This window comes from Lygodium microphyllum, chromosome 18 (assembly GCF_053477565.2).
Source record: "Lygodium microphyllum isolate KBCC chromosome 18, Lygodium_microphyllum_v1.1.10, whole genome shotgun sequence".
NCBI classification, from domain to species: domain Eukaryota; kingdom Viridiplantae; phylum Streptophyta; class Polypodiopsida; order Schizaeales; family Lygodiaceae; genus Lygodium; species Lygodium microphyllum.
In genome coordinates this window covers 120,478,918-120,491,467 of record NC_141152.1, presented here as the reverse complement: position 1 = coordinate 120,491,467, position 12,550 = coordinate 120,478,918, and positions in this window count along the sequence as shown.

The following is a 12,550-nucleotide window of genomic DNA, read 5'->3' as shown; positions in this document are numbered from 1 at the left end:
AAAAAGGCACTATTTGTCAAGGAGAGATTGGAGAGAGAAAAAGAAGAGAGAGAAGACGGTAGAAGAGAGAGGAGTGCAAAACAGAGGAAGAGAGTGAAGAGGAGAGAGAAAGATAATGAAGAAGAAAAGAGATGGTTGGAAGCCATGAAAGGATAGGAGGATCTAGAGAGAGAAGAAGGATAAAGTTGTATTCTTGTGTAAAAAAATTTCCAGTGTTGTACATGTGCCCTTGCACTTTTATATTCCCCTAATTCCACTCTTTACATTCAATGACTATAGAAATTTCTTTACACAAGAATACAACTTTGTCCTCCTTCTCTCTCTAGCTCCTCCTATCCTTTCATGGCTTCCAGCCATCTCTCTCCTTCTTCCCTATCTTTTTCTCTCCTTTTCTAGTCTTTCTCTCTCATCCTCACTCTCTTTCTCTCTCGTCCTTACTCTCTTTCTCTCTCTTTTGCACTCCTCTTGCTTCTACAATTTTCTCTCTCCTCTTTTTCTCTTTCTAGTCCTCTCCTTGACAAGTGGTATCAAAGCATTGGTCTTTGATCCATTTTTCTCATCTTTTTCTTCATATTTAGTCCTAATTTTCATCATAAAAACCAATTTCAGATAAGTACTACAGGTACAAGACATGGACAGTGACTCGTAGTGACTTGCAAGACATCTACAGTTGGAAGAACACTAATTTGGAGATATTTGAAGGTAGAAGGGACAAATATGGTGGTGGATGGAAAAAATAGGAGGTCATCATCAAATTTTCATGTAGATTGACCAATCAATCATCTAGATATGGAGTGAAAAGTTGTAGTTTGACATGAAAATCAAAAGATTTGTTTCACAAGCCATGTTCGTTTGGATACTATAATGATTTTCATAGGAATTTCACTATAATTCAATAGATATGTTTGCTATTTTCAAAATTTTGTATGCTAGAATAGATGTTTTGGTCATGAAAGACCTCACCTTTCCAAATTTTGTTGTTTTCTATCACAAGTGTTCAAGGGACAATGCATAGTTCCCTCTTCTTACATTAAAAACCCTATCAAGATATCTTAGAGGGTACCCTATTAAATGGAATGTAGAGAAGATAATGTTTTTGCAGAAACAAAAATCTCTACAAATTTTTGGCCAAGGTAGTTGCCACATATGACATGGTAAATACGACTTAGTATGTGCAACATTTAGTCTGATGAATGGTATCAAGGATCTAAATATGCTTGTAGAATATGGCAAAAGGCACCTACTTAAAAGTAGATCAATTCCAAAAATTGATTAACAAGCTTTAAAATAACTAGAAAAATATTACATGATGAAGCTAGGCCATCTTTAAAGAAGTGCAAGTAGAGGAGTGAAATTGAGCATTTTGTTATCACTTTACTACCAATAAATAGTGTTTTTCAAAAAATGAGATGTACCTTGTGTACAAGATCATTACAAAAATTGATAAGTGTTTCTTGTGTCAATATTTCTCCACAATGCCTCAAGTATTCATTACATTGTTTATGAGCTTATGAGAAATTATTATTGATGGGTATTCAATCCTTTCCTTATCTTTGTCTAGTTTATTGCCACCACATAGTATGTTTCATTGCTACATTGTAATGTTCCCATGATTCTGTTATTCTTTGTCTCTCCAAATATTGCATTGCTTTGTTCATTTCATATGTTCTTAGTGCTTCTTTTCAAATCACTTAATGGATAATTTTTCTATAGGTTCATTAGTGTAATTCTTTCAAATTGTTAGCTTTCTCTACTCCTCCAATATATCTCGTATGGTTGAAATAGCCAATACAAGCTTTATTAATGGGTATGGAGAAGTTGACCACATTGATAGGCTACCATATTCCTTGGCAAACCAAGGGGTGTTATTATAGATAATATAATACCAAAGAATAATAAAGGATACCATATCAGTGTTGCACTTTCAATTAAGAGATTAGACTTTATCAAATATTATGAAGAAAATGTACCATGTAGTGGATAATGTGTTGATTTGTTCATATACTAACCGTTGACATTTTAAACTTCTCCAATGCTATTTCAAAGGCATGATAATCATGTGGGCTTAATATTTTCATGTCACAAAAGTTAAAGATTATATTTAAAGACTTTCAAATAATCACCTTGTGTGATCGTGCTTTGTCACCGTCAGCATAGTCAACAACCGCATTATGGATGCACTTCCACTTATTGAATTGAATTCTCTAAGTGAACTTTGTTTCTTGACAAGGAGTATCTAAGGGTGGTAATAGATAAAAATCTTCTTGCTTTAATACCTTCAATGGAAAGTTCCTTTGGTATCCCTCAACCATATTTGCCTTTTCCTTGTCCTTTTCAATTTTCATGTTTCCATCATACTTGAAGAGTAAACCCAAAGTGATAAGATGTAGGGTTTAAGCTATGGGTAAGGCTCTTGATAGGGGTTTTGGCCAAATTTTGTGGTAGAAATTTGATTTGTAAAAAACCCATATCAATAGCTTCTCCAAGTATTTTGCCTAGCTAGAGTGCACACATAGGTCATCTACAAACACTTCTAACTCTCGTCTAAGCATATCTTTGAAGATGGTGCGAGTTAGACGTTGAAAGGTTGCATGCGCATTCATCAACCCAAAGGGCATTACGATATAAGTGAAGACACCCCACTCAGTGTGGCAAACATGGTCTTATGCCTATCATCAGGATGTACTTACACTTGGTTGTTTCTTGAGAAGCCGTCTAGAAAGCTGTAGGCCTCTTTACCTACTACCCTTTTGAGCATGTGCTCCGTGTATGGTACTAAGTAATTATCCCTTTTTGTCAAAGTACTAACATTCTTATAGTTCACGCACACTCGGATCTTCCCATTCTTTTTCATGACTATCATGATTGATGATAGCTAGTCCCTGTGCTATATTTCGTAGATGAAACCTGCCCTCATTAGCTTATCGATTTCCTCCTTCACGGCTTGGGCTTGTTTTGGATTCATACGGTACGGTCATTGTTTTACAAGCACCCCATCAGGGGCCATTGGTATGTTATGCATTACCACTATAGGATCCACTCCTTTGAGCTTATCTAAGGACCAGGCGAATACGTCCACGTACTCTTGCAAGAGCGCAATGAGACTGGCCTCTTTCCCCTCGGTCATGTTGTCAATTATAAACACATGTCGAGGCTTCTCACCTTGCCCTATCAAGTTAACTTCCTTGACCTTGGCAGGTCCTTCAATTGGCTCACTTGTTTGTCCTTTTTTTTGTTGCCCCCGACAGAATCACTATCTTGTCACCTTTCTTAAACTTGGTAAAGTGTTTTGGTAGGTGCTACAATTTCTTTTGTTGTTCTTGCTTTGACTTCTTCATTTTTCTTCTCCTTTCTTCCCTCAATCATCTGCACCTCATGTGGACTGGCAGGTCCCCCTTGAGGTTGAGGTATCTCTGGGTCACTCTCTGTGTACTGACCTCCGATTCTGAATTAAACTTGCAATCCTTACTAGAGGAGAGAGTCTCTCTCGGGGGTCGTATCTCGGTGGGTGCATCCATTCTAAGCAAGAGTGTTGTGAGTGGTTGAACTATCCCTGCTTGTTTATAATATATTGTTCCTATGTGCTCCAACTAGGAGCGATCACACTCCATCTACATGACTTCTCTCGATCTTGTAAGCACTCCCTTTCTGAGGCTTGGAGTATGCTCTTAACTATCACCTTCTAATTTCTCATCATCTCCTAGACTCTCATCTCTACCTTCTCACTCATTGGTGACTAAGGCCCAATTATACATTAAGTTCAGGTCATGCACCCTAGTCCATTTCCACTTAGGTTTCACCAAGAGGTCTCTGAGAGGCTTGAGATTAGCAGTGAGGTTGCCAGTTAATTTGCTTGTCAGATACTCAAGGATCTTTGAAGTTCTAGCTTGTTTCTAGGAACATGGAAAGAGATAGGCCTCAATTGCTGCTTGAGCTTGTGACCATCATGCAGAGTGGCAATGTGGGCTACTTCTTTGACACACTCGTAGTTTTTGCAACCTATTTGTATGTATCCTCTTCATCTGAGAATGGGATATCGATGGTCGCTAGGACATGCATCCAATCTCGCTTATCCTCAAGGCAAGGGATGTACTTGGTTAATGGCCCGTACGATCTCTTTAGTGGCACATCACCCTTGAGCATGGTAGAGATGGCATCTAGGTTGACGGGGATCATCTTCCAAGTGCCCATATCAACCTTTATTGCTTTCGTTCGATTTCCTAGGAAGATTAGACCCTTGCCCCAGTCTTCAATGACTCGAGTGTTTCTCATCTACGGTCAGCCTAGTAGAATGTCATAGTCCACTCCCTTCATGACGATGAAGTTCACAAAGAACTGGATACCCAAAATCTTCAGTGGCCAAGTTTTAAAGACTCCAAATGGCCTTACTTTTGTTCCATTAGCTAGAGTGACGTTGAACTTAAGAGGGGTCTACCTCTAATGTATACGCTTAAGTATCCCCTTCCAAAAACCCCCTCCCTTACACTCATGTGATACCATACAACATCTATAGTGAGCCCCCTCGGGTTATTGATCAGTCTGAGTAGCTTTGGTAGCACCTTGTCCTCAATCTTGCTATCTTTTCGGTCTTGTCATCATCTCGGAAGGTCCTATCAATGGAGCTTCAAAGCACCCGATCACGTTTTGCGGTCTCCTCCTACTGGTGGGTTCCTTCGAGTTATTACATTTGAGTATGTTTCTTGTTATTAAAAACAGTCCTCAACTTATGTACACTTAGTGCTGGTGCTTTGTGTGCACGGTGCAAAATTAGAATTTCTGTTCTTTTGGTGCACTTATGTAAAATAAATCACTGTGGGGTGTGCAAACAAAAAAAAACAATCATACAAATATGGCTACCCCCTTAGCTTATCTATGACCTAGTATGGCTCTAAGTGCGGTCTCTGGTCGCTCCTTAGGATTTTTTTGGATCTATGTTGCTCCCTCAATGCTCTATCAAGGTTGGGTTATAGTCTAGAGGCTAACTTTGGGCTACAAGTCTAGTAGGTTATGTGACCAGGCTCCTAGAGTTTACCTCTAGACCGTTCAGCTTTGTTCTCCTTGGTTTTTGGCCTCTACAGGCTGGGGCATGTCTCCAAGGATGTTTTGGATTCTATCCAAACTCGTTCTCGGCTATGGATGTGGTTTTGTCTTTGTGTTTTTGTATTTTGATTTCTTGGTTTGATTCCCAGAATCGGTCTGTCTGATTCTTGTGGTCTGACTCTCAGAGTTGGATAGTCTAACTGAGCTGGTCCGACTCCAAAAAGTGGTCCGATCGGACAGCTTGGTCTGATTCCAAATGGTGGTTTGATTCCTAAGATGGTTTGATTGCTAGTCCAATTGTGCATATCCAACTAGAATGCGTGTTCTACACTACAAGATATAGGCCTTATACCGACGTTTAAAGCGACGAAAATGCAAACAACAAAATTTGCCCCATCGTTGCAAAAAGCGTCGTTATTGGCGATGCCATAGAACAATCGGTATTGGCATCGCTATCAGCGTCGGTATTGGCATCACCAATACCAGCTGTTTTATGGCGTCACCAATAACGACGCTTTTTGCGTCGACCCTGATAGCAATGCCAATACCAACACTGATAGCGATGCCAATACCGATTGTTCTATGGCGTCGCCAATTACGACGCTTTTTGCGACAACGGGATGCTGATAGCGACACCAATACTGACGCTGATAGCGACGGTTTGCGACGTGCATAACGATGCTAATAGCAACACGAGCAGTAAAATTTGCGACGCTAATAGCGATGGTAACATGGAAAAAAAATTTGTGGCAGGGCAGCAAGCTTCCCTGCCACATAAACCACTGTGTGCTTTATGAGAGCCATACAAAATAGTTTCTACACTACTGTGTACAATGCGCTTGCAAACAAAAACAATGTATACTGAAATCATAAAAATGATACATGAAATAAATACATGATCGCATAAAAAGTGATTGGTACAATCATGACAAGATATTACTAATACATAGAAAATGTCTACATAGATACGACTCAAAAATAAAGGTGTGTGAGCTCCAGGGATCCAAGGGCAAGCTACGCATCCTCGTCCTCCGAAAGCTCATCCCGCCGCAAAGGAGCATTGAACGGACTCTGCAGAAAAAGAAATAACACATCAGTTCACCATACAATAATGCATTCAAATATCTCATGGTAACTACCGATAAGAAAGATGAGTGACTTACAAGGCCACCGCGTCTATACAATCGGTCGATCAATGCCCTGAGACTGTGCCTCTCTGCATATCGAGTCTCAAGGCTAGTCGGATCGCGATTTGTAATGGAGTGCTGCAAAGAAAACAAAATGCTAACTGTTAGAAACATGATTGTCAGTACAAAGAATATTTCAAAAAAATAAACAAGCAAAACAAAAGAAAAACTTATAAAGTCCTCCAAATATGTCATGTGGCCGCCACTCCCAAGATGATGGACCACTCTGGCCTCAAGTCGTGCCCTCGCCGCTTCGCGATGCTGACTCCAACGTCCTAGAGCATCTGTAGCCTCCTCCCTCAGTTGGCGCCAGTCGTCTACATCTAACCACTTGGGCTTTGCAACCCCACTCTTTATTGCCTTGCGTGCGTCGGATCGTCTATGTGACATGTATCCACACATGCAATCCATCATCCAGCCCATAAAGAATCTATCTACTGCGGCTGGCACCGGAAACTCCTCGTGCAAGGATGCTACTGTGTACTCCTTGCACCCCTCTGGTATGTTCTTCCAATGATCCAAGACGTTGTGTTGAAAAACTTGTTGGCACAACTCTCTCATGCAAGCCATTACCCTCCTCCCCTCATCATTCATGATGATGGCTCCTGACCTACTATCGACTAGATATCCATAACCCCCAGGAGTCTGCCTAAGATGGGTCCTCTCCCATCTGCGTCCACACTCCTGGGTATATCTAGGAGACCCATGTGCATTCGGTGTACCAACGGGGGTAATATATCTCGAAGTGACACCCATAAGGGTGTCACTTGATGGCTACGCAAAAGCCGGAGTAACTGGAGTAGATGTCCCCACAGGTGTGACAAATCCTGGAGGTGATGTAGCTCCAGCTGAACGACGAGATGGAGACACCGCGTCCATGTCTCCACAGCATCCACCTAAGCCACGAGAGCGAGGAGTCCCACCTCTATCCCGTGTCGACCGTGGGCTCACTGCCTCTATATCTCTACAGCATCCCCCTAATCCCGATGCACTCCCTCCCTCTGGCCTAAGTCGTAAGCGTCGAGATCGTCTGCTTGAAGCCAAAGCATTGGATTGCACTGAAGCAGATCTAGCAGAGCACCCTGACGAAGACCAAGACAGCTCCTGGTCTACCATCTCTCTGAATCTGGCGATCTGGTTTGAAGACATGTGTGCGAAGATATCCTGTAACTCTTTATCACTCATTCCTCGACTCATCGTGAAAATGTTACCTACACAGATAAAAAATGATGTTATAATAATCAATTTAAATCATACAAAGCACAGTAATATAAATCATTAAAAAAATCTCACTTAAAATGCATATCTTATGTACCCTTATAAGCGATTGGTCAACAAATTGAGTAAGTGGATGCTCCAAGTATGAAGTATCCTATGGTCCCATGTTAATCTCCTGACACAACTCTGCATACACTAGAAGGTCGATAGACATGTCACCACAAAAGAATGAGTCTGTCTCATTCTCAAAGAATTCTTGGACTCCTGTATTTCCATCATTGTTAGCCGATGCTGGCTCCAAGCTTTCGATGGCCTTCACCCCTTGCAATATCGACCCCTCTATTTGTATATTATCTTCATCTATGCTCCGAACATCGCTTTGATCATATACTCTCGCACTTCGGGGAGTTGAACGTATAACATACCACCATCGAGGTTGTCGGGGGTTTGGATAGAAGATTACCTGTTCACAAACACGTACAAGAGAGTTCAAACCATTGTGACATAAATCATGTCGTAATACAATTAATAAGCAAATGAGTCTATGCACCTGTTCACAATGGGCCGGCAACACAAAGATGTCACGCAAATCCGTCCATTTTTTTTCGGAATCTATTTCGAGAAATCCAGATGGACCTCGTCGAACTGTTGCTCCAGTTCCTCCAAGTACCACTTTGAACCACTGCACATCGAATAGTATCATGGAGAAGCTACGGTAATCCACCATAACAATACTTTGCAAGTTCCCAAAATACTCCATCTCATCCACAACCGTGTTTGGATCTGTTGCTCGTCACCGGGTCTCTTGCTCGAACCTTGCCATGATACCACAGTCCATTATGGAGCGCATTTTGTCAATACGCTCTACGCAAAAATGTCGTCCGCGCGATCACGCTGCACTATATATTTTGTACTGTATATTGAAACACTCAAATTAGATATTCCAACACCACGATCTAGTGAATACTTGATTGAACGAGATAAACTATAGATATTACCAGCGAGAACAGAGGCCTACTCACCTGAGCACTCTCCCAATCCCGAAAAGTCATGCATCGTCCACATGAGAATGGCTCGAATATTGGCTGACCGCCGACCATCGCGCCGGCTCATATCTTGCACAGTGACCCCCTCCTCCCACAAAATCTTAAGCTCATCGACTAATGGACGAAGATACACGTCCATATTTTTTACTTTGTAGCGGCCTGGGACAAGCAAGCTAAGGATGAGATGTCCTTTCTTCGTAGAAAGCCATGGAGGGATATTGTAGTTGACAAGGACTATAGGCCACACACTGTAAGAAGTTGAGCGCAGATCGAATGGGTTCACGCCATCCATTGCGAGACGGAGCCGAAGATTCCTTGGCTCTCGGGCAAAGCGTGGGAAGGTAGAGTCAATGTGGCTCCATGCGCACGAATCTGCTGATATTCGTTGAACTCCATCCGTGGACCTATTCTGCGCATGCCACGTTGTCAAGCTCGCCATGCCGGACGTACGAAACATGTGGTTTATGCAGGGGATAAGCGGAAAGTGTCTGAGAACTTTTTGAGGGATGGTTTGCCCTTGCAAGTCCTGTCGATACCTGTGACAACCACACTTTGGACATGTCTCCATAGTCTTGTATTCTCCTCGAAACAGACAACTATCATTGATACATTCATTGATGTTATTATAGTCCATGCCAAGCTTCCGTAAAACATGTCGTGCATCATCACGAGACTCAGGCATGGTATTTGCAAGTGGTAATATATGATATTTCAATAACCTGAAAAAAATCATAAAACACCTTGAAAAAGCACAAATGTTTGTAATAATAGTGCCGAAAAAAAAAATCAATGAAGCGTATGTACAAGGTACCTGAACAACTCGGTCACACTCGTATCGCTCAACCCATATTTTTCTTGCACACTTAAGAGTACAAGCAGTGTCTTCAGCCGAGATACTCGGCACCCATCATATAATGGTATGGATGCTTCCTCTCTAAGCGGATCAGAAGTCTCAACATCCATGGGAATCAATGCATCGATCATTGCCTCCATCTCAGGCTCCAAGATTGTAGGTAGGTCTGGAAGGTTGCATGTCTCCTTTGGCATTGACGGTATAGATTGGCCTTGCGAGTGGTAGATTGGCTCGTGCACTCCATCCATCGCACGCCCACGTACTCTTCTAATTGGCCGCAAAGGGTGCACTCTCCCTTGGGACGAGACATCACCTCCCTGGATAGAAAATTTGCCAGCAAGACCCAATCTAATTGTATATGGTATTCAATTAGCTTGCGAGTACAATGCATGATTGATATTAACTTCAAATTACCATTTGCTGAAAATCCGCAATCGCCTGATCAATGATCTCAGATTGAAACTCGCCAAATCGTCGTGCGTGTTCTATAGACAATCAGCGTTTTTGTCTAATTGCCAACTTGCATTGAGAGCAAGCTGGATATGGGACACGTTGATTAAGATACGCCTCGCAATCTTGAACAACAGGACCTTCTTCGTTTTCCATCTTGTTTACGTTACAACAAACAATTTGTTTTTGTTATCATTCTTTTCTTTCTCTCTCTCTCTCTCATTCCTTTTTCTCTCTCCTCTGTCTCTCTCATTCCTTTTTCTCTCTCATCTCCCTCTCTCATTTCCTTTTCTCTCTCCTCTCCCTCTCATTCCTCTCCTTCCCTCTCTCTTTTTCTCTCTCCTCTCTCTCTCATTCCTCTCCCTCCCTTGCCCTCTCTCATTCCTTTTTCTCTCTCCTCTCCCTCTCTCATTTTCTTTTTCTTTCTCCTCTCCCTCTCTCATTTCCTCTCCCTCCCTCGCCCTCACCCTCACCCATACCCTCTCTTGCTCTATTTGCCTAAGATGTTTAACATCTTATCTCTTTTTCTCTCTCCTCTCATTCTCTCTTTTTTCTCTCTCTCCTCTCCCTCTCTCATTTCCTTTGGCTCTCTTCCTCTCCTTCTCTCATTTCCTCTCCCCCTCCCTCTCTCTCTCTCATTTCCCTATTATGTTTTCGTCTCTCCCCGCTCTCCCTCTCCCTCTCTCATTCCCTCTCCCTCTCCCTCTCTCATTTTCTCTCTCTTCCTCCCCCTCCCTCTCTCATTTTCTCTCCCCCTCCCTCTCCCTCTCTTTCTCCCTCTCCCTCTCCCTCATTTCTTCTCCTTCTCTCATTACATACAAATTATACAAAAAATAAATAAATAAGAGAGAGAATACACTCTCATTCTCTCTCTTCCTCTCTTTCTCTCTCATTTCCTCCCCCTCCCTCTCCCATTTCCTCCCTCTCCCTCTCTTTAATTTCACTCTCTTTCTCCCTCTCCCTCTCCCTCATTTCTTCTCCCTCTCACATTATATACAAATTACAAAAAAATTAAATAAATAAGAGAGAGAATACACTCTCCTTCTCTCTCGTTCTCTCATTTCATCCTCCTCCCTCTTCCATTTCCTCCCTGTCACTCTCCCTTCCTCCCCCTCTCCCTCCCTCCCCCATTTCCTCCCTCTCCCTCTCTTTCTCTCTCATTTCCTCTCCCTCTCTCAATATATATACACAAATTATAAAAGCAAAAGCGAGAGGGAGAGAGAGAATGTACTCTCCCTCTCTCATTTCCTCCCCATCCCTCTCCCTCTCCCTCTCCCTCTCTTTCACTTTCTCTTTCTCTCCCTCTCTTGTTTCCTCCCCCCTCCCTCTCCCTCTCTTTCTCTTTCTCTTTCTCTTTCTCTCCCTCTCCCTCTCCCTCTCCCTCTCCCTCTCCCTCACTTTCTCTCTCATTTCCTCTCCCTCTCTCAATATATATACACAAATTATAAAAGCAAAAGGGAGAGGGAGAGAGAGAATGCACTCTCCCTCCCTCTCCCTCTCCCTCTCTTTCTCTTTCTCTCCCTCTCTCATTTCCTCCCCCTCCCTCTCCCTCTTTCTCTTTCTCTTTCTCTTTCTCTTTCTCTCTCTTTCTCTTTCTCTCCCTCCCTCTCCCTCTCCCTCTCTTTCTCTCTCATTTCCTCTCCTAAACAAGCAAAAGAGAAAGATAATTAAACCCTAAACAAGCAAAAGAAGGAGAGAATAGACTCACCGATGAGATATGGTGAGCGTTTGGCGGCTCCTCTTCATGATGAAGGCTCCTTCTCTCCTTCGCGAACGAAGGCGGCGACGGCGGCGACAAGCCTTCTTCCTCTCCCTCTCTCATGACGGTCACTCTCTCTCTCTCGCTCTCGCTCTCAAAACAGTAGACGAAAATATGCGAAATAAACCCGCGCTCGATTTCGGCCTGTTTTTTTTCCCTGTGGGGCATCGCTATTTGCGACGCAAATAGCGATGCCGCTACCCGCCGTCGCTATAGGTTTAAATCCTTGTAGTGCTACTGGACAACTGGTCCAAGTTGTACACCGGTCCCGATCCTTGGGGTTGGTCCGACTGGTGATTGGGTGTCCGACTAGAGAGGCAGTTTGATCTGACCAAGGTGTATGGTCTGACTCTCCTAGTCAAATGGTCCAACTCTCCCAGTTGGATGGTCTGATTGCCCGATTCTGGGAGTTGGCCCTGGATACAGTGGTCCACCGACTCGACATGGCACAACACGATGATTTTGATCAATTTCTTCAAGCATGTCTCACGGTCTCCTACAGGGCTTTCTAGATCACATCTATGCCAAGCAAGGAGGGGTTTTGCATACATGGATCAAAGGAAAATATCTGGAATTGAATGCCATGATCTCCTTTGGTTAGCAGGTCTCCCTCTCTCTCTCAAGCTCTCAATCTCTCAAATGCAAAATGAGGTCTCTCTTGCAACCCTTGGCTTCTTATTGCCCTACACAAGTTTGGATTCACCTTAATCTTGCTTCTCTTACCAACATTTAATCCAATATTTTATTTTTTTCCCTTCTTTTCCTTGTTTCAGTCTATTATATAGCAGTAAAAACCCTACTGTGTGCTCACACTGTTTTGATTCTATCCTACCTAATGCAAGCAAAAATCACAAGATAATGTCCATGCTTCTTTAGCCTATCCATCTACACATCAAAACCCAAAAATACCTACTTTTTTTTTATGATTAACACTCCTAAATCTCCTATCTACCTCAAGCACCGGTTCGGGGATGAAACTATACTTCCATGCTCGATT